Raw genomic sequence first — 7,024 nt, forward strand, 5'->3', positions numbered from 1 at the left:
GCCAGGTGGGCGGCGCGGGGGCCTGGGCCGAATCCCTGCTGCTGCCGGGGAGCCCCGTGCTTCTCCGTCCCGCTCGCGGCTGCGGCTCCTTCCCGGCGGGACGCGCCCCCCGGCCTGCCCCACTCACATGCGGCGCGCGTCCAGCTGCTCCTTCCCGGCGGGAGGGAGACTAGGCGCGGGGGACACGCGCCGCATGTGCCCGGGGCAGCGGGAGGCGCGTCCCGCTGGGAAGGAGCCACAGCCGCGAGCGGGAGGGAGAGGCTCGGGGCTCCCTGGCAGCAGCGGGGATTCGGCCCCTGCCGCACCCCCGGGCTCCTGCCCGTTCCGCGCTGCCCCCGCCCAGACCCACTGCGCCCCGCATATGCCCGTGGTAGGCCAGGGGGCGGGAGGCTCCGCGGGGACTCGGGGAGGGCAGTGTGCGGGGCCTGCTAATGCCCCAGGCCCCTTAAAACTTTTTTTTTGCTCTGTCCCCACCCCCTTTTTTGCCCTGCCCCCTTTTGGCTCCGCCCCCGTCCCGATATTTTATAGTGGTAATCTGGTCACCCTACCCATGGAGCTGCAGAAAAGTTGGCGGCTATAGATTAAGCATTACATAGCAGAGCACAAAGTAACCAAACCAGAATTTAAAGAATTTAAGATTCTAACAACTTTTTGGACAAATTCTTCTCAAGGAATTTGACCCTCTCAGCTTAGTGCTTGGGTGTTCCTTTCTCAAGCTATATGGGCAAATATATCTTCCATCCCAGCTTTCTAATGGGGATTATCCTGTTGTATTACTCAGTATATAATTACCTAGTTGCACCACATCCAGTTGAGACATGTTTTTAACAGATGAGTCAGTACTCAATATTCTCACTTAACCTCAGACTCAGTTCAGTGACTCATTATGTATGCTGTATTATTACAGTGTATAAATGAATGTCCCCTTGGATGACATTAAAAGCACTATGATAACAGATGAGTGATCCATTTGAAACAAAACCAAGAATTGAGGGGGGAAATATGAGCCAAACAGGGGCACTTGGCTTGCAAACACACAGTCACATGTGCTCCCCGAGATGGTGTGGAATATATGTGTATGAAACTGTTAGCCAATTTTATATTATAACCTCTTTTTTTATTAGGTTCTCCATTTGGTAATGTGTACTGAACACATTTTTAACTTTGCCCAAGGCAGGGCTACTGAATTGCATTTCAGATAGTTGCCCTTCCCAGGAAAGGTGTTTGACACCTCATTGAAGGACCATCACCGAGAAGCCATCACAGAGCAATCTGGAGCCATTTACTTTGATTTTCTCTCAACTGCTGGCCTGCCCCGGGGGGGAAAATGGATTTTCTACATTTGGTGCTAACAAGGCTGATGGATCTGCTGCTGGTCAGCCTGGGCACATAGAAAAAGGAGATAGACTTATTTAAGAAGGGGTGCTGCTCTGAGGAGTGGGCATAACATTGCCACATGTAAATCTGACATGCAAGAGAGAGAGAGACAGAGAGAGAGAGAGGGCAGGAGGGTGGTGGTCTCTGCCCCCCGCCTGAAACACTGACAAGCCATGCATTACCAGAAGGGGTGAGCTCAGGCAGGGTGAATCTCAGGGCTGTTTATTGTTTTCAAAGATCTGTAACTCTTGAGTACTTTAAGAGTAAAAGTGGTTGTGGTTAAGAAATTCCGTGGCTAAGGCTGTGTGCCTTGCTTTCCTGCCATGTTGTCCCTGAAGGGGTTAAATTAGAAGCTCGGGTTGCCCACAGCCTAAGGGAAACTCTGGGAGAACATGTATTAGTGACTGGGAGAATCAGAGTGGGGAGTCTGAGGCACTGGTTTCAGAGGGTAGGCTGGGCTGTGATATCCCATGTCCCAAGGAAGGGTGTCAGTCTAGAGATCTAAGCTTGGGGGTATACCCTATAGACCCAGAGCTAGAAACAGTGACTATACTCCCTGTTGACTTGGAAGCATCTGGGACCCAGTGATTGGGTCCACTTATGTTAGACTGATGACTGGACAGAGTCGTACGAGGCCAGATTGTAAACTGGACATCCAAAGTGGTATGTGGCACAGACATAGGCCTTAGGAATTTTGCAGCCTAGGAGTGAAAACATCCTCAGGTGTTGGTCTCAGTGATCTTAGGAAAGGGGCAACCTGGGGCTGTGGCAAACCTGAAGTATGAATGGCACAGTGGCTCCACTCTGAGCCCCAGAAAGCCCATTTCAGGTTTATGAAAATTCTGCATGGCATGATGGCTGCAACACAGATCACTGTCTGGCCCCAAGCTTGGGACTAATCACAGAACTCCAGTCAGACATAAAACCCTTTTAAGAGCTAAATATTCAAAATAGACATGTAGGCAGTCTATGATTATTCTTTATTAGTTAAGAGCCAGTTATGCGCTTAGCCCTGTGGAAGATACAAATATACAGACAGCTCCAGGTACCTGTGTCCCTCCATTAGATCCAGAAGAAGGTATAAAAATAGACTTACTTTTTAAAAGATGTCGGTCTCTTCATCTCGTGCATAATGTTGGGATAGAGGAGTTTGATTAAGGTTAGTGTTGGCCTGGCCAAAGAATTTAGTCTTTAGGAGGGAATTGAATTAAAAGAAAGAGGAGGTCTAATGAAGAGGCTGCATTTATGTTGCCACCTACTTACCATGAGAGGTTTCAGGAGCACTACCCTAGTTCCTAGTAGATAAAGAGTTAACTCCAGCTTTAGTTTTCCTGACTCTTTAACAAGTGCTTAGGGGATGAACTATAAGAAGCATCTTTTGTGTTGTTTACAAAATTAGATCCAATTCACTTAACATTATGCATGAAACTACATAGAAAGCATCTTATTTATTTAATATCAATCTGAAATAAGAGATGGCAATATAGAAACTAAACCCAACAGTGTCAAGGAAACACTCAAGCATTACAGTAATATTTTATATTTGTTCAAGATTATCTTTGGCAAGAAAAGTGAAATAAGACTTTAAAACATGGCAAATATAATTTTTGTAGTTGAGTCATAACTTTAAATATGAGGCTGTAGTTAGAACAGAGATAATAATTTGCAAGAAAAAATATTTGATGAATATTGCCAATTTTTTTGTTCCCCAAAATATTACATTTTCTAATTTATTCATTAAAATTAATTATCCTTGGTCACAGATCTCACTGTGTGTTAATGATTTACAAAAGTCATGTGGTATTGTTTTGGTTTCCTGACTCAATGACTTTTGTAAATAATTGAATTTCAAATTGAGAATTTTATAATCACATATGCAACTCAAAATTTACTTTTGGGCCTCAATCCAGTAAAACATTTATGCATGAGATTAACTTTAAGCATGTACCTAGTCCCACTGACTTCAAATTATCCCCATGACTTGAGTGAGAGTTAAGTTAAGCTCTTTTTGCAAATAGTTGTGCTACTATAGTGAAGATTAAATTCTTGGACATAAATACAAAAGTCAAAAGTCACAAATACAATTTAATCACGTATTTGAATTTGAAAAATATACACACCTCCCTCCTCCCCCCACCGCACTAGTCGCTCCGCTCTAATTGGTGCCTCAGCTATTTTTTTCAATTACAGAAACACAAAAATATATTTAAGAAAGTTCGAGATTTTTTATTCATACACTTTAAGGGGACAACATCAACTTCACAATCACACTTTTATTTCAAAATTATCCTGTGTGTTGAAATCTACTATCTTTACAGGTAAGACCTAGTGTGAAAGACACTAGAGAGAGTGCTTAGTTTTAATGAGCGCTAATTATTACAACATTGACTTATTTTTCAAAATAGGCAAAGCTGTTATTTCAAAATGAGGCTGTAGGTATGAAGAGAACAACTTTCAGGGCCCAATCCTGATCCTGGTCTTAAAGGAGAATATTGAGTATGCATTGGCAAAAGCTTCCTAGAATTAGGATATGAAGTATATTTTCACTTTCAAACAGAATATAATAGTTTAATGTAAGTCAAAAATTTAGGCTGACTACCGACCATACATATTGGCTACCGACCATACAGAGTTAACCATCATTAATCTGCACTTCACAAATCTACATGCTGCTCAATCCACACATAATATTGGTGGTCTCTCCACAGCTCTAAGCAAACACTTAATGAGTGAATGCTATAGTGAAATCTCCGTTTACTGAAATTGTGCTTTTTATGCAATCTGTTACCACACATTTACTAGTATGTTGTGAAATCTTAGAAGTAATTAATATGAAACTGTCATTTTCAAAATACATTAACAAAGGCATGGCAGGATGCATTTCCTTTGCCTATTTTATTGCATTAGTTCACTGAGGAGAAAACCCTGCCCCCACCCCTATGGGTGTGCAGGGCCTCCTGATAGCAGAAACAATGCGGTTCTGCTACCCAAAGGGGCAGGGGGCAGGATTTGGTGGCTGTGCAGTGATGTGACACAGATTAACAGCAGCTCCCTGGGTGAAGTGTGCAAAGGATGTCTGGTGACAGGGCAGGACTGGACTGAGGGTAGGGTCCAGAGGATTGTGTGAATCTTCCAGTCCCACCATCCTACTCAGGGAATGTTGTCTGACTAGGGAGACTATTCTAGCAATTCTGCTGGAGTGGCTCTGTGGATTGGTTCTGCTTCAGCTCCATTGTCCTGGGAGAGGATTCAGCATTAACTTAGATGAGGAATCCCCATAGATTTGGTGCAGAAACAATGCCATAGACATAGAGAGAGTCCCACCATCTCTCACAATATGAAACTCTCACCCCACAGTACCCCTTTGTCTTCCAGATAGGCTTCTTGAGGGGCAAGGCTCTCCCCTTCTGCCACAATTGTTTTTGTTCCTCATACCTATGCAGACAGAGGACATAATTCAGCCTCTAATATTTTATGGTTATGTTAAAGCCTTTCATCCCAAAGGATTTCAAATGACAACCATACAACACCATTAAAATGTAGCTACCTTTTGGGTGGAGGATGCTGCCAACCAGTGCTCAGCCTGCATGAGTGATGAGGAGGAAGGGGAAAGACACAATAGCAAAGTCCTGCTCTTATAAAAAGTATCAGGATAATTTTATTGTCCACATACGGTCTTGGTTTTTCTGATCTCATGTGAAAGACCAACATATAGTAAGCAACATGGTTAACTATGTTTGACAGGATTTTAACCTGTGGCTCTAGGGAGTTCAGATATTTCAAATCTGCCGGTGTGATAGATAATTAAGATAGCCATTCATACATATGTCTTTAAAAATTGAGGGATCTGAAGGAGGTAGCAATAGAAGCAAATTCAGAGAAAATGGACGTTGGATATGCAAATGATTTTGGACCCAGAAGTCTTGTTGTATTTAGGATCATAGGATTATAGTTATTAGAGCTGGAAAAGACCCATCAGTTTAGAGTCCAGAACCTTTAAAACAGGTACATAATTAGATTTTCCTGCAGGAACTGATATATTTACTAAGGAATATTGCGGATAAATATATTCATGGCAAAGACCAGTAGATGAAATGAAAAAGTACACATTACACGATTTAAATAATTTATTTTACTAGAGAGATCAGAATGATGAGTTTATAGATGTAGTTGGGAAGGGAACCAGCTCTGCTTATATGAATAATGCAGGAACTAACTTAGATAAAATTGTTAGACATTTATTAGTATAAACCAAATCAACATAACTAATCATTTGCAGCCTATTACATTTTTATCACCAGTGTTTTCCAGCCCCACCTTTTAGTTCTGTAAAGAAACCAGCTTAGATCCAAATTTCTGAATGACAGTAAAGGCTCAATTTGACCACTGCATTCAAACAACTCTGCAAACCTTATTCATTCAAGCACTTCCACTGAAATCATTGGGAAAACGTGTGAGTAATGACTACTTCGTAAGTAGGAGTTACGGGATTTGGCTCACATACACTGTAAGTAAGATGGCCCTACTTTTACTATTATTGTTACATACAACAGACAACAACAACTTTAATTTTCATAGTCAAGGGAAAATACAGAAAGCAGTCATTACATTAAAACAAATGAATAAGCTTGTTCTTAATTCAATCTTCTTGAACCGTAAAGCGGACTGATTGAATTCTGAGGAAATGCAGGGGTGAATCAGTGAATTAATCCACTGCTATTTCACCCTCTGGAGATCTGAGCTCAGATTAGGTCACAATGAAAATGATTTTGATGGCCTTTATCTAGACTTTAGTGGGCATTCATCCACATTACAAAGCCAAAATATGCAGCTGTGGGCAATTACACCTCTGCCCTTAGAAGAGGGTGCCCAGCAGACAGCTGCGGAGCAGGCTAGAGGTGCATTGTAAAGCTTTCCAGGAAGGGGTTCTCAAACTTTTTCCTAGTGTGGACCATGTCTTAATAGAAATATTTGTCTCAGTGACCTCTTACGCTTCATTTGGGATCATAAATCAGCCCCAAGGCAACTACAGCCGATGTAAAATGTAATGTATGTTTAACTTCTTTTAATGAATTTTAGCAGGAGGGAAAAATGAGGAGAGCCAGCAACATATGACTAGCCAAGTCTCCATGGATCACCTGTGGCCATGGATCCCAATCAGGTGTAGCAAAACACATTCACTGTGCATGGCTCCAGCCAGGATTTTCAGCCTTGGCTTATCTAAAAATTAGATAAATAGAAGAGCAATTAATTGAATTCTATATTGGTAGAGAAGAAACACTTGTATACTAAATAGCATCAGCAGCAAAATGAGCTGAAAAATACTGCCAGTGGTTACAGGGTTTGTCCCTCCCTACTGTCCTTAGGGAATGTCTACACTAGCAGAGCTACATTGCCGCTCCGAGAGCACTGAAGGGAAACCGCTATTGTGTGTTCACACTGTCAGCTGCCAGTGCAATAGCATGTTCACACTTGCGGCACTTGCATCAGTATTCGGAGCGGTGCACTCTGGGCAGCCATCCCACAGAACATCTCTTCTTCTTCTGCCACTAAGAGTTGTGGGAAGGCGTAGGAGGTCGCGGGACATCCTGGATTCTGTCCCAATGCCCTGTGATATATTGCTTCAAATCCCAGCAATCCCTGTGCT

This window comes from Malaclemys terrapin, chromosome 7 (assembly GCF_027887155.1).
Source record: "Malaclemys terrapin pileata isolate rMalTer1 chromosome 7, rMalTer1.hap1, whole genome shotgun sequence".
Lineage (NCBI taxonomy): Eukaryota > Metazoa > Chordata > Testudines > Emydidae > Malaclemys > Malaclemys terrapin.